The sequence below is a fragment of the Sipha flava genome, unplaced genomic scaffold (assembly GCF_003268045.1).
Source record: "Sipha flava isolate LNK unplaced genomic scaffold, YSA_version1 284_pilon_pilon, whole genome shotgun sequence".
Classification (NCBI taxonomy): Eukaryota; Metazoa; Arthropoda; class Insecta; order Hemiptera; family Aphididae; genus Sipha; species Sipha flava.
The window spans coordinates 103,490-116,543 of record NW_020272951.1 but is presented as its reverse complement, the minus strand read 5'-3'; the positions used below and the strand labels follow the sequence as shown (position 1 = coordinate 116,543).

General features: G+C 26.9%; 1 protein-coding gene across 6 annotated transcripts in view; it reads left to right on the top strand.

The window, feature by feature from the left end:
- The window catches only part of LOC112685608 (fat-like cadherin-related tumor suppressor homolog), a 129,602-nt gene that overhangs the window by 62,053 nt on the left and 54,495 nt on the right, over nt 1-13,054 (top strand). The window lies entirely within an intron of this gene.

The window sequence follows — 13,054 nt, the reverse complement described above, 5'->3', positions numbered from 1 at the left end:
CTTGACCGAAATTTTTTTGGGGACATAGTAAAATATCTATATACATTTTAATATGTTCGTGGAAATCAATTAATTATATTTATATTATTTGATTTTAAAGAATTTAAAGTTTTACTTATAACTTAAAAAATATATATCTAAAAATTAGCAATATAATACTTAATTCTATGTATAAATACTACATTGTTTTTAATTTACAACAGAATCTATTATGTTGAAATGTTAGAAAAAAATTAGGAGCACTGTCGAAGTATTGGGACACTAATTGTATTCAGGCTCAACCGAAAGTTTAAGTTTGCGTACACCTATGGAACGTACCTGTATGTTACGCTACACTACGGTGAAACTTAGTTTTCGAAACTATACTCGTACTTGTTGAGATTGGTTTTAGCGGTATTCATAATTCATAAGCGTAATAAAAAGCTGCTATTAAATATTTATTTGGATTTTTTTTTTTAAATTAACATAATTGAGTAACTAATTAATAGATTTTTATGTACTCCATTAAGGCGACAATCATTTCATTTAATATCTTCTTTTTTCGCCATGTATCCCAAATGTTTCGATTTCCGTTAAAATAATGCATTTTTCAAAACATAAAATTAGTTAAGTAATTAATCTAATTTAGAGAAAGTAAGTAAAATGGCCGGGGAATGGATTATAAAAATGATTTAATATTAAGAAAATAATTTTAAAATTCATTATCAGATTTTAACCGTGTATGCTTATTTGATAGTAATCATTAGAGTAATTAAATTGTATACGAATATAATATATGTATTTATATATATTTGTATATTATACAAAATTGTGTTTGTAATTAATTTTCACTCATTACTGGTTTTAATGGGTTTAATTTGGTCATAGTAATACAGAACGACTGATAAATCTAATCCTTTAACTGGTATAAATTACTCAAAAGATTTATATCGAATCTTCAAATCGATGTTGGTAAACTCTATTTAGAATCTCATCAAGAAGTTCATATGACTGCCATATACATACGTGTCTTCTATTTCATTAATCTTATCAATGGCTTATTTACCCCATCATTATGATCCAATCTATTTATTTGTGTTCTCTTTATGGTCTCATTAATATTTCGAATCTAAATCTCTACATACGAAAGGAAATAAATTTTATAAAGTATCACATTAGATTTACTAGTTTTCCATCCATACAAGTTTTTAAGTTATTTAAAAATAATTACGTTTATTTTGGTAATAAATAACCTACAACTTATTACTTCCAATGTCTATGTATTAAGTTAATTTACGAAATCATACTCTCAATGCCACTAAAAACGACAATCACGTCGTCAATGATATGTTTTGAAAAAATAAATAATGGTCTAAAAGCTAAACCTATAAGAAATGAAACTAGTTGTATTAAAGTTTTTTGTAGCCCATCGTCTTCTTATTTAACCTAACCAATAGCTTTTTTCATTAGCTAACATTAATACTTTATCAGGCCCCATAGGACACATATTTCATTTTCTAAAGATATCACTAAAAGTTTTCATTTTTCATTTCTATATGTCTTTACCAAATTGTTATTAACCAATGAAAATAAAAGAAAAAAGCCACTGTGCCATTCTTTTAGTGCTGTACATTTACATTTTCGTTAGTGAGGAATTGGTCCTCAATAATTCACCTGCATTCATGGCATGCTCAAAACTTTTTTAAGAAACTCGTGTTTATGTATAATTCAGGTTATAAAGATAGTATAAATTCAAATTAAAGGTATGTAGTAGCATATTTGTATTTGTTTTCATAGTCTTGTATACAGAGATGTATTTAGAGTTTTGACGCTCAGGTACAGTTTTATTGCCACCATTAAACGTATACGTATACGATTTTCAAGAAAGGTATTTATTATCTACGAATTTTACGCGATCAACTTTTGATAATATTATCATGAAAATAAAAATCGCCATGTGGTCACTGCGCAAAATCTTAAAACATTAAAATTGTTTGATTGATGAATGAAAATAGATGATGGTTACAAAAAAATGCTGCCACCCTTTAATTCTAAAAAAAATATGCCGCCCTGGGCGATAGTACCCACTTCTACCCCTGAATACGTCCCTGCTTGTATATTTATTTTTTATTGTACACTACATAAGATTTAAAAAATAAAAAAATAATTGTACTCAAACACTCTTTAAGTAGTTTAATATTTGAAAGTTTAATTTAATTTTACTACATATTATAATATTCAATATGAACTAGTAGTTACTATTAATTATATTTGATTACTTGAATTATATCTAATTAATGTACAATATTAAACAAATTATACTAAATATTGGCCTCAAATAAATCATTAAAATTATATTAGTAAATATAAATACAAATTACTTCAATTTAATAATTATTTATTTATGTTATTTATAAATTATCTACCAAAACCAATGTATGTAAATATACCTATATTAATTTTATTGCTTACAGTTTTTTACATTTCCTTAAACACTTTAACAAAAATAAAAGAATTAACAGTAATTATTGAATAGTTTTTTTGTTGACCTGACCCCAGTTAGTAATTAAGTCTAAATGAGAAAAGGATCACAAAGAACCACACATCTGCTCTAATTCACCACACACAACCTACAGTTGGCGCCTTTCCCCAAAAGAAAAGGGAGAAAAAACTGTTATCTCCTCCTTTTTTTTCTCGCATTTCTTTTGTGTCATACAAATGATTCAGACGGCGTATTTTACCTTCCGAAAAGTAATGGTTTGGCATTTTTCCATCTTTCATGTTCTTTCTACACTTGATTGCTTATCAACCTAATGCCTCTTAACTCTGCCACCCCGCATTCGAATGATATTTTCATTCCCATTCCTTTCCTGACACCTTTTATAGGAAAGATCGTATTTTTGAAGATTTAAATGTAATCGTGTGGAATAGGGTTTTACCTTAACCTAACAAATAAGATCGCCAAAAATGAGAATTGATAGCAATTACTTGTAGGATATAACTACTGACGACTGCTTGCAATAAATGATACATATATATTTAAAAATTTCAAAAACTAAAAACTTGATGACTTTCAATTTTCTATCAAATTTATATCGTGGTTTGAAAAGTATTTGAGTAATTCTCAAAACTGAAAATAATTCATAAAATCATGTTAAAATAAAAAACCATAGAATTTTGATCAAAACCTTAAACCTAATGGAAACTGAGACTGTTAAACTCTATAAAATGATAATAAAAGTAACAAAAAAATCAAGCCAACATCAAAATAAATATTCCATTACATTTATTTTTAAATATGTATTACAAAATATAAAATATCCTAAATAAATACTGCTTATCATAATTTCCATGTAATTTATAATTAAAGTTTTCTATAAAATAATTTTAGTAATTTCTTACTATGTAAATAATCATACCTTAACTTAATTGATTTTACTAATATAGTGGTCTAAATGGGCTGTATTATTATTTTCACTAAATTCAAACAAAATTATTTATCTGAATTTATATGTAAGTATTTACATGCATACCTACTTAAAATGTAAAAAAAAAAAATTGAATTTGTTTAAATTATACAAACTGGCTATTAAAAAAAAACTAATAATAATTGTATTTAAATACAATACTTAATACTCTTAACACAAATATTATTTTTATTATTTTAATTATTTTCCTACGATCTATTAATATCTATTAATCTAGTATATCTATCAATATACTATCTCAATTGCATATAAATAATTAGAGGGATTGTTTTACTTTTTATCTATATTCAGGTAGGTACTCGATTATTTTAGAAGCTAATTTTTTTTTTTACGTAATTTTTTTTTCAATATATTTCTATTATTCAATTATTATTTTTTTAATTCAATCGGTTACCTTGATTACTTAAATTATTATTTTATTTGTATATATTTAAATACTCTGTTATTTTTATTTATCATGAAATATCAACTTATGCGTTTCATTTAGAATAATTATTGTAGAAATCCTTGTACCATTTGTTGCTCTCTTTAAAAAGCTTAATATGAAAAATAATCGTCAAGGTCTTTGTTTTTTTAAACACTTTTTCGCGAAAAAAAGATCCTATTAGCGATATTCTTCCCATTGAATTGTTTACCGGTCGACAGGTGAGAGCACCTTTTTCCAATGATTAATGGGCTCTATTTTTCCGAGTGTCATTTAAATTTTGCCCAAAAGTGCCCTTCAAAAAAAAAAAAAATCCAGTACAATATCCTGTTTTGTGTTCTACCTCGCATCCCTTTTTCTTTTTTTGGTTTCAAATTCCTTTTATATTACGAACGTCGATCAACCCGTCGTTTGTCTGTTTTTTCTATAACCTAGAAGTCCCGTTCAATCATTTTTCGATGCATCACAATTATAAAATTGTTACGAATTGTCCTTAATCCTCTTTCTAACCTCTCTAAAATCATCTCTATTATTTTATGATTTTATATATATATATATATATATATATATGAATTTTATTTTTTTTGTTTGTAGGATCTTTTACGGTTATAACTTAATACTAATTTATAGATTTCATGTTTCGACTTAAGTTTTTTATTTATCCTTTCCTCAATCATACCTGATTTGACCAATACCAGTGGATATTTTATATCGACTCATGGAGGATGCTCGGCCATCGTTGCAATCAACAATTGAAAAATGCACACACAAAAGCCAAAAGAAATCGCATGGTGTGCGCACATGTTGATGGATGAACAAGATAGTCGAACGAACACCATCATTCATTTTGTTTTGTGGCCATAGAGTTGCGTACTCCAAAATTTGACCAGGTCAATGCGGGTAACAATATTCGTCGTGTATACTCAAAATTACCCATATTTCACATAACAACATTATCTTTGGATGGCATAAATCACTATTCGCATAACATTTGTTTTTGAGCTTGGATATTTTAATATTTTGTTCATATATTACTTAATTCGAATGAATTCCTCCGTAGCCGCTACCGCTACTATTCACCAATATTAATATATTACATAGCTAATTTTACCCAAAATTTGACGAAAACGTGCACGAATGAAATTAATATTATTATAATACTTCGAATATTACTGATGCTATACATTAAATAATATTGATAATTTATATTATATTTCAGTGATTGACTTATGACTTGGTATTTCCTATCGAAAATACTTCCTGGTTCCAATGTTACTTTCGCTACCGTCCTGTCGCTATTAGAAATGCATTTTCATGCCTTTTGTTATTTATTTATTCGTTACCGCCGCACTGTGTTGATTGACATTATCGTTATTATATTTGTGTCCATTTCGAGGACCCTCTCAGCGGTATCTCGGTAAATTATAGTTTCGCTGACAGATTGTGAACCCTTTTTATATATTTATATTATTATTATTTTTTTTTGCGCATTAATATATGATAGGCTCAAAATAACGGAAGATGTTTCTATAAACTTATGCATCTATAAAAAATAACATGCATACCAAACTTGCATTAAATTAAAATGTATTTTAAGTGTTTGATAGAATAGAATTAGTAGCATACGTTATAAAAATATTCAAGTTTATTGAATTCATATAAGAATTTAATTTTCCTAACTTTTCAATTATGAATTTGACTAATACATGTTCGTGTACCATATTAAACGTATATTTAAAAAATGGAAATAATTGTAAATCATTATTTATGAAATAAATATTCCAAATTTTGATTTTGAATTTAAAACTATAATGATAAATATACATAAAGATATTTTAAAATTTTAATGCTGTATTAATAAATACAGAATTATGAATAAGTATTGAACTTAGGTAATACTTTCTATGAATATTTGTTGGAAGAAGCTTTTCAATTGTTAATCCACCGTAGCACAATCCCTTTACATTTTTCTTTTGAGGTACTGCATGAAAATGTCGGTATAAATTAATACCATAATGAATGAATGTTTCAATCAAAAAGCATTCATCATTATAAAACCAATGCATTCTCTGTTAAGAATCTAATTTCTTCTTTTTTCTTCTTCGGCCACTAGGACCATCCCGACATACATCCTAACGCTTTCACATCATTTCTAACTTCGTCTTCCCACCTCATACGTGGTCTTCCCAGTGATCTTTTCCATTAAGAATCTAATATATATATATATATATATATTTTGTACGTAATGTTTAAACGTGTTACTCAAAATGCATTCACGAGTTATGCGTACCACATGTTAGTTACCCCGTCTTTATAATATATTAAGAATTTAAAACTTAATAAATAGTTTAAAATCTAAATTAAAACTTATAATATATATTTTATATGCTTTTAATAATGTTAACGTTACTATGATATTTTAGTAGTAACAATTAACTCAAAAAAATTTCTTTAATATAATCATTTTTCTCTGCTTAAAATTATTATAACAGCTCCGTTATAATCGCTCAAGTATTTTACCCTAAAATCCTTCACGATTTACAAGTCTGATACTATATTTTTATGTTTTAACGTCTCAAATATCTTAAGAATGGGCTTCTTTTACTATTATTTCGTTTTTAATAATTAACAGAATTTATGAAGAAAAAACTAATGGAAAATTATTGACCCCAACAAATAAAGAAATTTACAAATTATACAAAACATAGTTATATATTTTTCAGAAGTCTGAGAATATTATTAACGTTTTTCAAATTTTTTAAATACAAAATTTAATAAAATATATATTTCATGTATATAAGCATATTGTATCGAGTAGGTATTGCTAATTAGCTAAGTAGGTATAGCTATACATAATATATAACAAATTTATAAAACTGTACCAACGCACCTATATTTCAAATTTAAGTTCAATATTAGTTAAAATTTTAACTAATATAATTGGTGATACATGAAAAAATTTGACCTAAATGTAATATTTATACCTACTTCGTTAAAAACTAAAATAAATTAATGATTAAAGAAATAAATTATTTTTTAACTAAATATTAGTATTAGTAAAAGTATTAATATTAGTAAAATACAAAATATATAAATACAAGTTTATTTAATTTAATCATTTACTATTTTTTAAATTAAATATTCTTGTGACTAATAAAAAGTTAGAGATTTAGAATAAGAATGGCTGACTCAAAATAGTTAGGAGAAAGATAAAGGAGAAGAAGAAGAAATATTGTTGTGACTTTTTAGAAAAATGTTATGGTTATTTAAAATCTATGTTTACTTACATAGTCGTCATAAAAAAATCTCTTGTGTTCAGCGTTAGGTTAGGTATTATTCGATATTTTCTTTTCTTATTAAGTTACTTACGTTGGCGAATAAGGTAAAAGCAATACGGTGTTTTTTGAATATATATTTTTAGAAAAGAAATTCCGTGTTTTAATATAATATAGATTGGTATATAATGGTACACAGAATGACGAATTTTCATTTCATTCCTTATATGAAAAAACCGCTTGTCGCATTAAAATCGCATTTGTTTGTCTGGGAAAGTAAGACGATGAAATATTATAAAAAAGAGGAATAAAGTGCTGTGTCAAAAATTGGTATTCTGTACAGATGATCGCCACAATGGCAATTTTACACATGGGATGTTACTTGAAAACTCTTGTTATTTTAAATATCATTAATTCTCCTTAGCAACAGGGCAACAGGTTAGCTTTTAAAAAAATTATTTTTTTTTATAATTGTAAGCTTCGAAAATAATAAAATAACAAAAAAAAAAAAAAAAAATGGTATAATTGTATATAAAAATGATTTTAGTAAGTTATACCGACATTTTGTTTTAAGTACATCATGTATTAAATTAATATTATTAAATGAAACTGTTGTGCGTTCACTAATTAGGTATTAACTACATATTTTCATGTCGTCATAACACGACTATTTTTAAATAAAAAGTATACAGTACATATTTACACTAAAGTTAAAAAAATAACAAACATATTACTTGATATCAAAATATTTTATTTTATACTACTTTTACGTCCGTAAACTGACTATATGTATAATACATCATGTTTCTAATATTCTAGGAGATTTATTTATTGTTAGTTTCTTATTTGTAAGTTATAATGTATTCTTCTATTTAAAAACGCAAGAACACATTTGCAAAACATAAACATTGAAAATACGAAAAGAACAATAGTTATGTGGCGTATATAATATTATATTAATATTTACATATACTTCTAAACGTATATTTACTACAAATTACTGTGTATTATTGCTTGTATCATGCAAACAAATATTAACATTCTCTGTGTCCGAAATGAGTCACAAATAAAACTGGTCTTAATCGACAGTAAAAGATAGTAAAATCTCAAAAACAACAAACTTCCATAAAGTGGTTATTTTGCTAAGTTAATTGTAATGTTTTGTAAGATATTCTAAATTTATGAATCGCGCAATATGTAGTCTCGTCTCTGGCCGGACCAACTATCGAATAATTTTTCGATTCCGCCGGATTAATCTCTCGAAATATTTTCAAAATCCCTCATTGATAGGCGGAATAAAAACAATTTGAAAAGCTAATAATTCTGTCCCCCTTGTTTAAGATCCCGTTCATTTTCATTTTCTGAAGTGAAATGTAACAGAGCACAGCCAAAAAAAAAAATTATTAAAAAAAAAAATCTGGTAATTTCACTGTGTATTTTTCTATTTCAACTTGCTCTCTTCGCTACATTGCACTGTTCAAAATCGCCTTGTAGCGCGGGAAAAATAAAAAAAAATAGGCGCTTCTGTTTTTCTTTGGCTTATTGCAGCGGCGGCGACGGTAGTCCAACGGTCGGCAGCGGTATTAGATATCTTTTTTTTATTCTTATATAGAAATCGCTCGACCGAATATTTCAATTAACGAGATTGTGTGCTACAATAGAATCAAAGGTCTTTCTGTGTGTGCTTATTTTCCTAATAAAAGATAAATAAAATTCTTCTGTTTTTCAAAACGTTGTAGCTATAATATCATCGACAACAACTGCTGCGTGTTTACCAAAATAATAAATAAAATATTTCTGTGTGCCAAAAAAAAAAAAAAAAAAATTATATAGTAGCCATGATAATTAAAGTAAATATATAATACCATCATTAAATACAATAGTAATTAAATTTTCTTTTGTATAGTGTCTAACCTAATAATGCGAATATGTGAATTTCCATTATTATACTAGTCTTCATAGTCTATGTATGAAATAACATATATACTTACATCATTCTTACTCAATGACAATGTATTTATAATATATATATTTTTTATATACATTTTCATTGAGACATTTTTGCGGGGTTAAGTACGGCTAGTGAATTGTTGTGCCACGTACAGCACTTTCATTCTTCCTCCCTCAAACTTCCATTGTTTTGACCCCTATCCATATTTTTTTTTTATCCACTCAAATTGTTCTTCATGTAATCGCCCCTTTCGTGTATAGTTTTTAATGATTCATTGCTCGTCCGCACGTCACGCGTTGCCCATCATCTTCGTGATCTTAACCAATAATGTGCCCTACATTTCTTACGTTTATCAAAAAAAACGATCCTCACCACTCATTTCTCGAGTTTGAAAACATTGCATTTTTTTTTTTTTTTTTAGAGTTAACGTATAAACACTATAAACACACACCAAATCATTACAAATTTAAATTTTTATTACAATGTTTCTTGTGGCCTTAAATTATTATTCTTAGAATTGTTAAATAATTGTTTAAGATACATTTTTTTATCTTGTTTTCTTGTTTTTGTAATTTTATTTATATATTAAATAATCTAATTTGAAACGTTGAAAACTCTCTCCGACTACGTGTATACTTTTTAGTGTATGACGTATTTGAGACGGAAGTGCGCGTATTTTACTTGCGCTTTATAAAAAGTTTTGGTGACGGAAAATAAATAACATTTTGTATTATGGTATTTATATGCTAATGAAAATGTTCACATATTTTTTCAAGAAAAGTATTAATCAATGCAATGTGAATTATTATTTTAAAAAAATATCCAAGAAAAAAAAATAGCATCCACTGTACCAATGACAGCACATGCCATGCTCAAGTGGTAGTACTTATCCCTTCATTAAGTTATAAATAACTATTGTATATAGTTAGAACAATATAATGGATCTGTTTATTGCTACGCATAATACTTTTTACGTCCAATTATTTTCCAATAAAAAACTTCAATCGATACATACAGCTATAGAATTATTGTACTACAAAAGCGTATTATTTACTCCATAAACTAGCTATTTTTGTTAAAAAAAAACTAATTATAACATATTTTTGATAAGAACTATTCATAATAATAAATTAATGCTGTTTTTAAAAATTACACTTGCTCAAATCATTTATGTAATAGCATAAACTACGATCGTAACTCGTTGAATTTACTCCAACAAAAAACTAATTAATCGATGTTTCTATGAAAAATATATTCAATCATTTTTTAATGACTATGTAATTAACTGTGTTTAATTTACATTGACGTTTGGCATAAATTAGTGTTCATACTTTTGGAAAATATATCACGGTTTTAAATAATAGTTTTTCAATATAAAGTCACAATAAAATGCTTACAACTATTTATAAAATATATATGTTAAAAATAATTATATACTAGAAATGAAAATATATCAATAATTTATTGCAATGTTTACCAATATTTTAAGTACATGTGTGTGCATTTCAATTTTAATTATTTGATATTAGTTGTTATTATAGGTACCATAACTCTACGAAATATAACCGATTAAATTATTGTACAATATAACTTGTAAATAAATAAAAAAAATTAATTTGTTTTTTGTTAGTTATGCAATAATCAAAAAACGAATAAAATATAATTATTACGCCTTATTTTTAGAAACGCGATTGTAAACATTTAGTTCTTGCTATTCAATTCAAAATCTTCAATCATAAGGAATACCGTTTAATTAGTTCTATACTATTTTAACGTATAATAATAAAAATAAACAATAACTGTGTTCTCTCTTGGAGACGTTCTTCTTTAGACTAGCTATTATATTTATATCACATAGTGAAAAACTTTAATATTTTTGTTGACAGTTTGGTTTATATTTTACGTTTATACTGTGAAACTTTTTCAATCTTAAAATAAGAGATGTTACAAGACAATTTTTCCAATATTTAAAGAAACTAAAACATTTTTTTATAATATTTTTGGCGTGAATTAGCTGTAAGAAAATATATTAATGTATTTAAGTTTATTTTCATCCCTTTGGTTTTAAATTACATTAAACTGAAAACTCTACAATTCAACAGATTTAAATTATATAGCACTTTTACGTACATATGTATTTGATTTTTTTTTTTTTTGTATATTGTTTATACGAGTGTTTACTTTTGTAAACTATAATTGTACAACTACAACCGTTATTTTCTCTTCCAAATTACTTATAATGTCAATAATTGCACGACAAGCCAGTAGGTGGTTCAAATGGTTACCATGACATACGATTCATGTCGTTAATTATTGTTTAATGTTTTACCTTATCATTTTTACGTAATTAAAAATTATGTTTGGTTACAATCAATTAAAATAATACTTGTACATCTATTTCATTGACAATATTTCAGTTATTTAATTAGTGCTCGCTCATTATCCATGCGCAATAAACATTTTATTAACATATTAGTCTGGGAGCAGGATGTGGCACAGTGATTAGCCGCTGTTGTCTTTCAGTACTACTCTTATCTTTTGAACTACGTCTGGCATTATTAGTTCTTAGATCAGTAATTTTAGCAATTAAGCCTCAAGTTACGTGCTTTAACCTACTTAACTCCTAAAAAGAACCAAGTGTCTCCTCAATACACCCATTGACTATTACGGGTTAAATGAAAAAAAAAAAATAATAATAAGTTGTTCATAATTTCATTTCATTTTGATTTTTTAAATATTTTATATGCTTCATTGTGAAATAAGCTCAGAAATAAGTAATAGGTAGCGGGAAAATGTATAACTTGTATTTCAATTCACACTCTTATTGTTATTCAATGTATTTTATACAAATAAATTTGATGTGAATGTATTGAACCATGACTCATAAATTATGACTATTTTACTAGTATATATTTAAAAAATTGGTAGGTATTATTCAACTGAACACCAAACATTATAAATAATAATACGTTTGCAGTCCGGCGATAACGTTCACCATGAACGCACGGTCATTATGCTCGCTCCGTTATCTGTTTTTCATACGCTAATATTATATTATTATATTCTGTCTTTACGTTTACGTAATATGGCGGCCCAATCGACTAATCGACCCAATCGACACAAGCAAAATTAATTCAACTTCAAGCAAAAGAAATTTATCGACTTCTTCGTTTTCACCCAAGCCAGTGGATAAGAAATTAAAAATATTTATAACTCCTAACCGATACTCAGTTCTTACCACACTAAACGACTCAAACGATAACACACAGCCAAACAAGACTCCATCTCATGATCAAAAAATTCCACCAAAACCACCTGCAGTTTATATTAAAGGCGTGAGTAATTTTTCCAGTTTCACCTCAAACTTGATGACAATTATCAATACAATTGAGTTTAACTGTAAAACCACTCTTTCTTACCTGATTATCCATACTCATTTCTATGATCATTACAGACTACTCATTAAATATCTAATTCAGACCAATATCAGTTTTCATTCATACCAGTCGTATGATAAGCGCCCATTACGTGTGGTGATTCGTAATCTCCACCCCTCTACCACTACTAAAGATATAATTACCGCTCATTTGAAATTGAGACACCAGGTTACCCACGTTCATAACATTAAGCGCTCTTCTGATAAATTACCTCTACCTCTCTTTTTCGTCGACCTCAAAAAAACCACTAACAATATAAATTAATACAAAATCGAGATCTTCTGCACACAAAAATTGTTGTCGAAAAATCCCATCCACGTAAAGACCCACCTCAATGCCCCCCGCTGTCTAGCTTACGGGCACTCTCAGGGTTACTGCGACCCCATTCCATCAGATGTAACGAAAAACATAGATCTGATGTATGCACTATGTCACCAGAATCTCCGGCCAGATGTGCTTTATGCCAAGGTGAGTCACCCAGCAAATTATAAAGGTTGTAC